The 10,170-nt window shown below is 49.8% G+C and overlaps 1 long non-coding RNA gene and 1 other non-coding gene across 2 annotated transcripts in view; both read left to right on the top strand.

Moving 5' to 3' along the window:
- Nucleotides 1–203: 203 nt before the first annotated feature.
- Nucleotides 204–307, top strand: LOC112066489 (U6 spliceosomal RNA). Its single transcript, XR_002892692.1, has one exon. It is a non-coding gene; the product is annotated as a U6 spliceosomal RNA (small nuclear RNA).
- Nucleotides 308–8,404: 8,097 nt separating this feature from the next.
- Nucleotides 8,405–10,170, top strand: part of LOC102976675 (uncharacterized) — a 47,279-nt gene continuing 45,513 nt past the window's right edge. Inside the window, exon 1 of the long non-coding RNA XR_008618518.1 lies at nucleotides 8,405–8,505. This is a non-coding gene — a long non-coding RNA (uncharacterized lncRNA). The remainder of the gene's footprint in view (nucleotides 8,506–10,170) is intronic.

Raw genomic sequence — 10,170 nt, 5'->3', positions numbered from 1 at the left:
TGTTTTGCCTGCTCACGGTGTCATGCCCTGATGTTCAGAACTCATCCTCTTTCTCTGTTGTATTCGGCAAACTTCATCGGGATGCCTTGAAGTCCTTGACTTACAGATTCTCAGAATTCAGACAGGATGCTGTCAGTGTGGTTCAAACACAATTGCGTTTTGCATTTTATTTCTCGATGCTTAATAGATATGAAGCACCAAGCTAGGTCACTAGAAATAATGTGTTAAAATTGGAGCAATCCAGAGGCAATTAGCATGACCCCTGAGCAAAGATGACTCACAAATTTGTGAGGCATTCCATGTTTTTGGACGTAACTGACCTTATTGTGGTAGTGATTTTGTTCTACATGCATAAAAATCACTACTTTGTACACCATAAACTTACAAAATGTTATACGTCAATTTTAGCTCAACAAAGCCGGAAAACAAAAGAAAGCAAGCAAGTAAACAAGAAAGCAAGAAAGAAAGAAAAGGAAGGAAGGAAGGAAAGGAAAAAAAAGAAGGAAGGAAGGGAGGGAGGGAAGAAGAAAGAAAACTTAAGAGAGAGGTGACACAATTACCACTCTCAAGGGACCTGCTCGAAGATTTGGAGAGGTGAGCTCACAAATGGACCTGAAATACTGCAAGGACGGCATGAGAAAGAATAGAGTTTAGGGCCCACAGACTGTTTCGGAAGTGAAATGCTATGAAAGGAGAGAGAACCCACCCAGGCCGTGGGTGTCCCACAAGACTGGCTGTTACAAAGGATGGAGTCCTGTGATCCTATGTGACTTGCTGATATAAGGGGAGTGTGTAGATCTGCCCAAACCCCAACCAAGAGGGAGGAAGAGTGAAGTGGTTCTGTCCCTGGGGGCGGCGGCGGGGGGGGGCGGGGGCGGGCAGGACCTCCCCATCATTCTTAAATTACTGATTAAATGGGATTGAGATTTTTTTCTTGAAATACTTCATCTGTGTTTGTGGTTAAAAATATAGAAAATACAAATAAGCAGAAGAAAATGTAAATCACGTGTATCCTCACCCACGGTACCACTTTGTCCCACGCATCTTTCTCTATCACAGTTTTGCTAAATCGCAATTTGCCAAGATGAGCGTAGATTTGGGGCATGTTTATCTTAGTCTGTGCTATTGTTGGATGTGTTGAAAAGGCACCCACTGACAGTGATTCCTCTTTTGTGTGCAGAGGGTTGAAAAGAGTTCCCTTTGGGGAATAATGGCCGTTATTTGTCACCCATCGACCTGGACGTCTTTAGATACATAAAGGCAAGCCCTCTACCTGCCAGGTAGGATGGCCTGTTACCTCCCATTTCACCTTCGTTTTCCATGGTGCGTGCCTGGGACACGGTGTGGGGCGTGAGGTTTATTTCAAATTCTTCTAAATAACCTCTCTGCCTCCCACTTAACCTCTTTAGTTCAAGAGTATTGAACCCACAGGGGCAAGAAGAGGTAGAGAAATAGCCGTGTACACCCAGACGTGGCCCCTGACCTCCAGGAAGCAGCCACCTTGGGAGAGGCGGCATGCGGATTAAAAACACCCTGGTAATACACGATTGAACACGTTCACAGGCTTGCACACTGTAAGGGCTGGAGAGGGACTGAGCAATAGCCTGGTCCCCCCCACCCCAACTTTGACATTACAGATGAGGAAACTGGTTCCAGAAACGGACTTGTCCAAACGCCTCTTGCAGAGCCCCAAAATGTCTGTTTCTGAGCCCTCATGTAATTTCTTAGCAGTTTCTGTGCCTTCTGTTTGGGACACAAACACATCAGACACATTTTTGGTGAGTTTGTAGTAAATCACTGTGACTCACACCATCTTTCTCCAAAAGGCAGAATAAGCCCAGAGCAAGTCCAGGGCCTTCCTTGGCCCCAGAGCATTGATTGGGGTCCAGTGACGTAAGTGCTGATCCCACCGGTGCTGGGACAGGAAGAGAACTTGGGGGCTGTTCTTCTCCGAAAGCCCCTCCCAGTGGAGTCACTGGGGTTTTATAAACCAAATGTCTTTACAGCTAAAATGAATAACCATGACCTCAGCCATCACACACGCAGCCTCTGCTGCTATACATTTAGCATCGCGGGGTCTGGGTGGTGTCCTGTAAATAACCCATGTCTGGGGCATATGTGGGGGAGGAGCTGCCATCAGGAAGGGTTCTCGTTGGAGGCCAGAGACCAGAGCCCGTGAGCCCCACCGTCATCTGTTAGCAATTTCTCGCTCCCATTAAAGCCAGACGCTGGGTCTGTTTGCGTCGTCCAGACCGTCACAGGGGATTCATTTTTACGGCTTGGACTCGGGTCTCCGAACCACATCAGTTACAGCCCTTGGTGTTGCCAGTGGGGGGGTGTGCGATGAAATGAGGACAGTCTTATTGGGAACAGTTCACAGATTGTGCGGAGATGAATCCTGCGTTCATGGTGAGAACAGAGGAGGGAAAAAAATCGAGATTCTAGGCAAATCAACCTCCAAAATATGATGCCTAATCACAATCAGCAAATCATTGCATTGCGGAGTTTAGGCTGCATTCAAACCTAACTTTATGAGGGTCGGGCAACGGAGACCTAGGACCCAAATTTAAGGAGTAACTTCCAGAGTTACAGAAACAACATGCCATTATTATTAGTTGTATTAGTATTAATTACAGCATACGAAAATTGAGTTGTTATTAACTAGCCCCATGGAAACTATAAAGTACACAGCGGACCAGCCAGAGAAGAAACCTGGGGTTTGTCCTGGTTCTTCCATGAATTTCTCGGTGACCTTGGGTACGTCACAGGCATGGAGCCTCAGTTTCCTCTTCTGTCAGATGAAGGGTTTAGATGATTCAAATTTCCCTCCATCCCTAACTAGGACTCGGATTCTAAGCACCTTTAGGAGGTGTGGAAATAAATTGTCAGCAGAAAAAGTCATGCCTGACCTGAGAAATCATCGTACCTTAGCCACGGGTGCCGCTGGGCTGAAAGACACCAAAGCCTCTTAGACAGAAAGGCCAGTGCCTTCCCAGAGTCCACAGTCTAAGACAGCCATGATCGCAGCCACGGGAATTTGAGTCCACACCACAAAGCCCTCCACCCTGGAGGCCACTAAAGAGCTATGAGACTGAGGCTCTCCAGCCTCTTGGCAACCATGTCCTGCCTTCCAGGGAACACCCCTCCCCCAGGAGAAGAGCCAAGGTTATGCCCTGGGACAGGTACCCTGGAAAGTATATGGAGAATAGTCTTCAGGGAAGTCCCACACCTCACTGAACGGGTCTGACTTGGTCAAAAAACATCCCAGCCCCACAGGAGGCTCATCAGCCACGACAATGCCACCAAATCCTGGGAGAAAAGGGACGTTTGCAACCAAGTTTGCAGACTGTCTCCTCTCTTGCTCTCTTCTGTTTCCTGAGAGTGACTGATGGTGCCCTGGCCAGGAAGGGCCGCCGGGGGAACTCATTTCCTCCTCAAAGGCACTTGACTCACCTCTGATTCACCTCGAGCAAGTCTGCTCAGAACCAGACAACGCGGGCAATTTTCCTGAGCTCTGATCTGTTGTAGTTCTTGACTCGAGGCCCCCATCACCCCACGTCATGTAGCTTGTGCAGGAAGCTGGGGGCTGGGGCCTGTGGGGCTGAGTCCTAACCCTGTTTCTCTGCTCTGAACTTGGTATGGTTCAGAAGGTGTCCTGCTCATCTCCAGCTTCTGGGCCAGGGGAACAGGAGGATAAGGCTGCCAGATTCACAGGGGCTTGGGGCCCAGCCACTGTCGGGACCAGGCCCCACTTGTCCTGAGCACACAGGAGACCAGGGGCACTTGGCAGTCACCAGCCTGGTCTTACAAAGGAGTCCTACAGCAGCTCTCACCAGGCTTGACATCCACGGAGTTCACATCCTAAGAAAAAAGCAGAGGGTATTTTCCACTTAAAAAGTCTTAATTGTCCACCAACCACATTTCTTCCAGACTTACTCCCAAGGCTTGGTGGAGGGACCTGCAGCTGGCAGCCTAGGAGAAAACAAGAAGACTCCATACTGTGCCATTTTTCTGAGTGTTGTGTGCCCGGGGACACACACACATGTACATGTACAACTAGTAGGGACCATGCCTTAGCAGCCCCATCAGGATGGACAAAGGGGTCAATGACCAGAATGGTTTTGGCCAAGATAGAGCTGCCCCATGGGCTCCAGCTGGTGAGAGAGGAAGTGGCAACTCCACCTGCATCCCGTAGAGGACGCTCTCAGCCTACACGGAGGTGACCTTCCTCTGCCCATTCACACCTGCCATTCCTCCAATAATCACTGACTCTACAAGATGGACCCACATGGTCGACCTGCGCCATGGCAACGGCATGGGGCTGACCACTGTCTCCGTCAGACCACGGTGTGGGGCTTCCCAGGAGGCACTGAGCTCACAGCTGACGCCACTGAAAACAGGTGGGGCGGCGGGTGGTCACCTGAAGGAGGACAGACATGCTGGGGAGGAGCAGCTGTCTCTGCAGATTTGCCCGTTCCCGGGAGGCCTGAGCACAGGCAGGATGGGTGACCCAGGGGCTCTGCAGAAGCTTCCACAGACCCCGCTGATTCTCACAATCTGCGGATGATCCAGGAGCAGGCTTCTCCATGAACAAAATACATGGTGTGATCCGAGACAGGAGAGTGGCTATGGAGGAGAAGCGGGCTGGGGGACGGTCCTCATCCTCTGCTTGGGCATCAAGGGCAGCTGGTGAAGGGGAGGACACGGTGTCATCCTCACGGGACACGTGGAAATGTGAACCCTGGAGGGTTTCTCTTCCTGAATTTTCCCCTTTCGAATTCAAACTTTGTGCCTCAATGTCCCCTGAGTAAAAGCAGCAAGAATGAGAATAGGGACATCTATTGGCTACTCCGTGTGCACCAGGCACATTTATTATTAACTCTCTTAATCCCAAGGGAGCTAGGAGGCGGGCAAGAAGCAGGAATAGCCTGCACATTTCCCTGGCTTTCTGTGGTGGATGGGAGAGAGTCAGTGTCTTGAAGAAACTTACAGGGAGAAGAATCTGGCCTGTAAGGAAGGAACGAGGGGGCAGGAAGAAGGAATGAGAGAGAGGACTGCGGTCCCCAGGGGGGAGCAGGCGGGGCCCTGTACCCACACTCTTGGCCCCTCTCGGGGAGAGGGGCAGGTGGGAACACAAGCAAGGCCCTCCTCCAGCCTCAAGCCCGACGTGCAGGCGCGGGGCCGACTGGTAAGCAGTGAATATTTCAACGGCTCCCGAGTAGACTGGGTGTCTGGCCACAGGACCGTCCCCCACAGCTTTTGCTCTACTCAAGACCCCTGGAATAGGCCACAATCTTTGGATGGGGCAGCCCGGGAAGGATAGAGGTTAATTTTCCCAGCATCCTGGAGAAAGATGGGCGTGGGATCAGATAGTTACGTTGTTAATAGAAAGATAAAATCGGCTGTTTCTTTTTGCACTCAGAGTCACATATGCTACATTGTCTTTAAATTCCCAGCTCAACACTCAGCAATTCTTCAATGAATGTTTATTAAATGACTGTATGAGCCAGAGTTTAAAAAGAGGGTTAAAGATAGATAGATCACAGACCAGTGGTTCTCAAAGTGTGATACAGGGAACCCTGAGGGTGTCCAGGCTCTTTTTGTAATAATCCAAAGACATTAGTTGCTAGTTTCCCTCTCAGTCTCTCACTGTGGAGTTTCCACAGGCTACATGACATGTGATATTGCAAACAATTGAGTGTAGAAGCAGATATAACAATCCCATGGTCTTCTATGAAGCCAGGCATGAAAACCATTTGCAAAATGGAGAATGATACCACTCTTTTCACTAATTTTTTTTTGTTTTGGAAAACATAGTTATTACTCATAAAATATGTTGTGTTAATGTGCAATGAGTTTATTAATGTATTTTAATGAATTAATACATAATATATATTTTTAATTTCTCAGCTTTAACTTTTAACATAGGCATCCATCAATAGCTATAACCCAAATAAGCAAAAGCTCTTGGGGTCCTCATTAATTTTTGAGAGTGAGGGTGGTCCCAAGAGCAGGTTCTTTGGGAACTACTTTAACAGAACAAAGCAGGAGGGATGAGGTCGGGGCAGAGCTGGGGAACAGGAAGGCAGATTTGCAGCTGACTGTCAACCTCTCCAGGCTCATCCACCAAATGAAGATGCTGGACCCATAGGCTCCATCCTTAACAGTCTCTAATTTCACAGGCAGAGGCAGAGATGGAAGCTCAAAAAAGCCAAAGGGGCCCTCCCCAAAATTCTGTCTCCCTCGAGTGCACCATGGAAATGCCACAGGGTGGGTTCGAGGCTATAAATAATTGCCTCAAGACCTGGGGGTCAGAGGGCTCCTCCCAGAGCCAGAAGGGGGGATGATGTCAGCGCCCAGGAGCTGGCAGCATTCCTGGCCGCTCAGGTCTGTGAGCGACTGCTCAGGAATCCACCATCCTTTTGTGCCTCCAGAATCTCCGCCTGAGCCCAGTGTGTGTGTGTGTGTGTGTGTGTGTGTGTGTGTGTGTGTGTGTGTGTGTGTGTGTGTGTGTGTGTGTGTGTGTGTGTGCGCGCGCGTGTGTGTGTGCAGTAATCCAGTTCAGGCTCTAACAACGTCCTTTCACGGAAGCCCCGGGGAAGGAACAAAGCTCAGAGCCTTGTTTTTCAGACGGCCATGACTGCCCCCATTTTGGGGCCCCAGTGAGCAGAAGTGCTAAGGAGAGAGCGGGTGGTGATTCCAGCAGCCATGACATCTTTTCCTTTCTACCCCGTCCCTCGCCAGGGCTGGAGCCCACACTCCTTTGCGGGGTTATTGGAGAAATGCTCTGAAACACTGTTATAAATACCCACTAATAAATAAACACAAGTTATTTCTGAAATGTACCCAGGAATAGCCAACTGCCCAAATAACCAATGTTGTTTTTCAGATTCTGGGAAAAATAGAAATGTAGGCATGGTTTATTTTTCCATTGCCCAAAGCAGCAGCATTGTGCATATATGCTAATTTTAAGTTTCTGTTTCCATGCTTTTTTATCTTATCATCTCGTAGCTTGCAGCAAGAGAGAAGAAGGAGAGAAAGGAAGACAATGAGAAGGAAATAAAAAACAGAACTGGGAAGGAAGATTCTACTCTTCTCTTCCAACTCTTTTGGTAACATTCAGAAAAACAACATAGTCTAGGTTTTCATGCTTCCTTAACCCTGGTAGACATGAATGATAAAGACCCAAGATGGCGGGTGAGCCATAGAAGGATGTTATCAACTTCCAGATCCCAAAAGGATCAGAAAAAAAGAGAGAAATCTGGGAAAAAGAGAGAGGCCACGATAAAGACTGGGGTGACTTGAGGCATCAGAAAAGGAGTTTAAGTGTAAGTAATATAAAATAACTAGTATTTATTAAGCACCTGTGATCTACCTGTCATTTGACATGCGTTGTCTCATTTAATTACCAAAAAACCTTTTCTCATGTACAGATGAGGTAACGGCTCAAAGAGGTGGACTCATCTCTGCGCTCTCAGTGGCTGGTGTACGGAGCCCTCGGCTTGTCCGCTCACCGCCACACCTCAGTCGTCTGCCTTTCCCGTCTGTCCCCGCTGGGCGGCAGAGAACCCCGTGAGGAGGGGACCCGGTGGCGGTCAGCCTTGCAGCTCCAGCCCCCGCACAGCGCTGACACCGAGGCGCCAGCACGACAACAGCCAAGCGCTGCACTTGGCAACTAGGATGCGGTGCTGGAAACAAGAGGAACCCGTGTCCTCACGTTGTCAGGGGGCTGAAGGGCCCAGCAGGGGGACCGCCCCAAAGGGCAGAGATGGCACAACCCGCCTACGACCACCCTGACCCCGGGGGAGAAGGAGGTCGGGGTGCAGCCCTGTGTTGGGGGCTACGGCCGGGGACTTTTCTTCCCCAGCCCACGGGAGGGCGTGCTCCTCTCTGAGGCCAGGTGAGGCTCAAGTGAGGCTCATTCAGGTGTCCTTCCTCCACGCAGGGCGCCGGCTCCCCCTCCCAGCCGGTACCTGCTGAGCAGGGGCAGAGCGTGTGGAAGTACCTAGGAGTACATGACACGGTCCCCCAGGTGTGGGGTATGCGTGAGGGCCAAGGTCTCTGGGGTAGCCAAGTCAGCAGGGGCTTTAAGAGACCAGGGCCCTGGAAGGAAGGAGAGGACATCCTCCCAGTTCGACAAGGCTCTGGAAGGTCAGAAAGGGACTCAGAACCTCCCACGGCTCCCCCTGAGCAGAGGGGAAAGAGGGGAGCCCGGAGCAGGGGCCCCCCACTCAGGAAGCAAATGGGGAGTGTCTGCCCGAGGTGGGGCTGGGGGACACAGCGACTGCTTCCTCGGGGAGCCCCCAGTCGCAAAAGGAGCCTGGGACCACTACACACACACACGTGCGTGCACACAGTGCACACACGCCCACATACAGGCGCACACACGCATGCACGCAGCAGACCCACCATCTACACAGGACCTGCCATGTCATGAGAAGCCCCAGTGCCCACGGAACCAGACTGACATCGGGACCCTCCACCACCAAGCGCAGCCTCACTCAGGTAAGCAAACTTCTTCCTATGCCACACCTCCCGCACCCCCGTTTTAATTGAAGTGTAGTTGATTTACAACCTTGTGTTAGCTTCTGGTGTACAGCAAAGTGATTCAGTTTTATATATATATATATATACTCTTTTTCATATTCTTTTCCATTATTCATTATATACAAGATACTGAATATAGTTCCCTGTGCTGTACAGTAGAATCTTGTTGTTTATCTATTTTATATATAGTAGCTAATATCTGCTAATCCCAAACTCCTAATTTATCCCTCTCCCCTTCCCCTTTGTAACCCTAAATTTGCTTTCTATGTCTGTGAGTGTTTCTGTTTTGTAAATAAGTTCATTTGTATCATATTTTAGATTCCACATATAAGTGATATCGTGTAATATTTGTCTTTCTGACTTACTTCACTTAGTATGATAATCTCTATGTCCACCCATGTTGCTGCAAATGGCATTACTTCATTCTATTTTTACGGCTGAGTAATATTCCATTGTATATATGGACCACATCTTCTTTATCCATTCCTCTGCTGATGGACATTTAGGTTGCTTCCATGTCTTGGCTATTGTAAATAGTGCTGCAATGAACATTGGGGTGCATGTATCTTTTGGAATTATGGTTTTCTCCAGATATATGCCCAGGAGTGGGATTGCCGGATCATATGGTAGCTCTATTTTTAGGTTTTTAAGGAAACTCCATACTGTTCTCCAGAGTGACTGCACCAGTTTACATTCCCACCAACAGTGTAGGAGGGTTCCCTTTTCTCCACACCCTCTCCAGCATTTATTGTTTGTAGACTTTTAGTGATGGCCATTCTGACCAGTGTGAGGTGATACCTCATTCTAGTTTTGACTTCTATGCCCCCCTTTTTTTAACCTTGAAAAAATTGTGGCATATAACACACATAGAGAAAAGTGTGTAAAACAGAAATGTTTGTCTGTGAATTATCATGAAGCAACTGTGTAACCACGTGTCTGTTCAGCTGCTGGAACAGAACAGCGGGCTGGGGCTTAAACAACAGAAATTTATTCCTCACCGTGTCGGAGGCTGGGAGTCCAAGAGCAGGGGTCCAGTGTGGTCGGGGTTCTGGGGAGAACCCGCTGCAGACTGCCTTCCGTTGTGTCCCCACATGTCTGGGAGCAGAGAGGATGCCGGCTCTCTTGTGACTCTTACAGGGGCACAAACCCATCCCTGAGGCTCCACCCTCATGGCCTCATCTCATCCCAAGGCCCCACCTCCTAACATCATCACATGGGGCGGAGGGGTAGGGTTTCAACATGTGAGTTTTGGGAGGACACAAGCATCTAGCCTATAACACAAGCAGGCAGAAAGCAGAACATGGCCAAGGCCCCCAGAATCCTCTTGCGGGTCCATCCCAATCTCCACCTTCCCCTCTCCCAACCATCCCTGCTACCTGACTGCCCTGTAGCTTGGCCTGGCTTTTTTTTTTTTTTTCTTTTTTTTTGTGGTACGCGGGCCTCTCACCGCCGCGGCCTCTCCCGTTGCGGAGCACAGGCTCCGGACGCGCAGGCTCAGCGGCCATGGCTCACGGGCCCAGCGGCTCCGCGGCATGTGGGATCTTCCGTGACCGGGGCACGAACCCGTGTCCCCTGAATCGGCAGGCGGACTCTCAACCACTGCGCCACCAGGGGAGCCCTAAA

Source organism: Physeter macrocephalus, chromosome 11 (genome assembly GCF_002837175.3).
Source record: "Physeter macrocephalus isolate SW-GA chromosome 11, ASM283717v5, whole genome shotgun sequence".
Taxonomy (NCBI): Eukaryota; Metazoa; Chordata; class Mammalia; order Artiodactyla; family Physeteridae; genus Physeter; species Physeter macrocephalus.
Note: the sequence above shows the minus strand (reverse complement) of the source record. Positions and strands in the feature narration are given on the sequence as shown.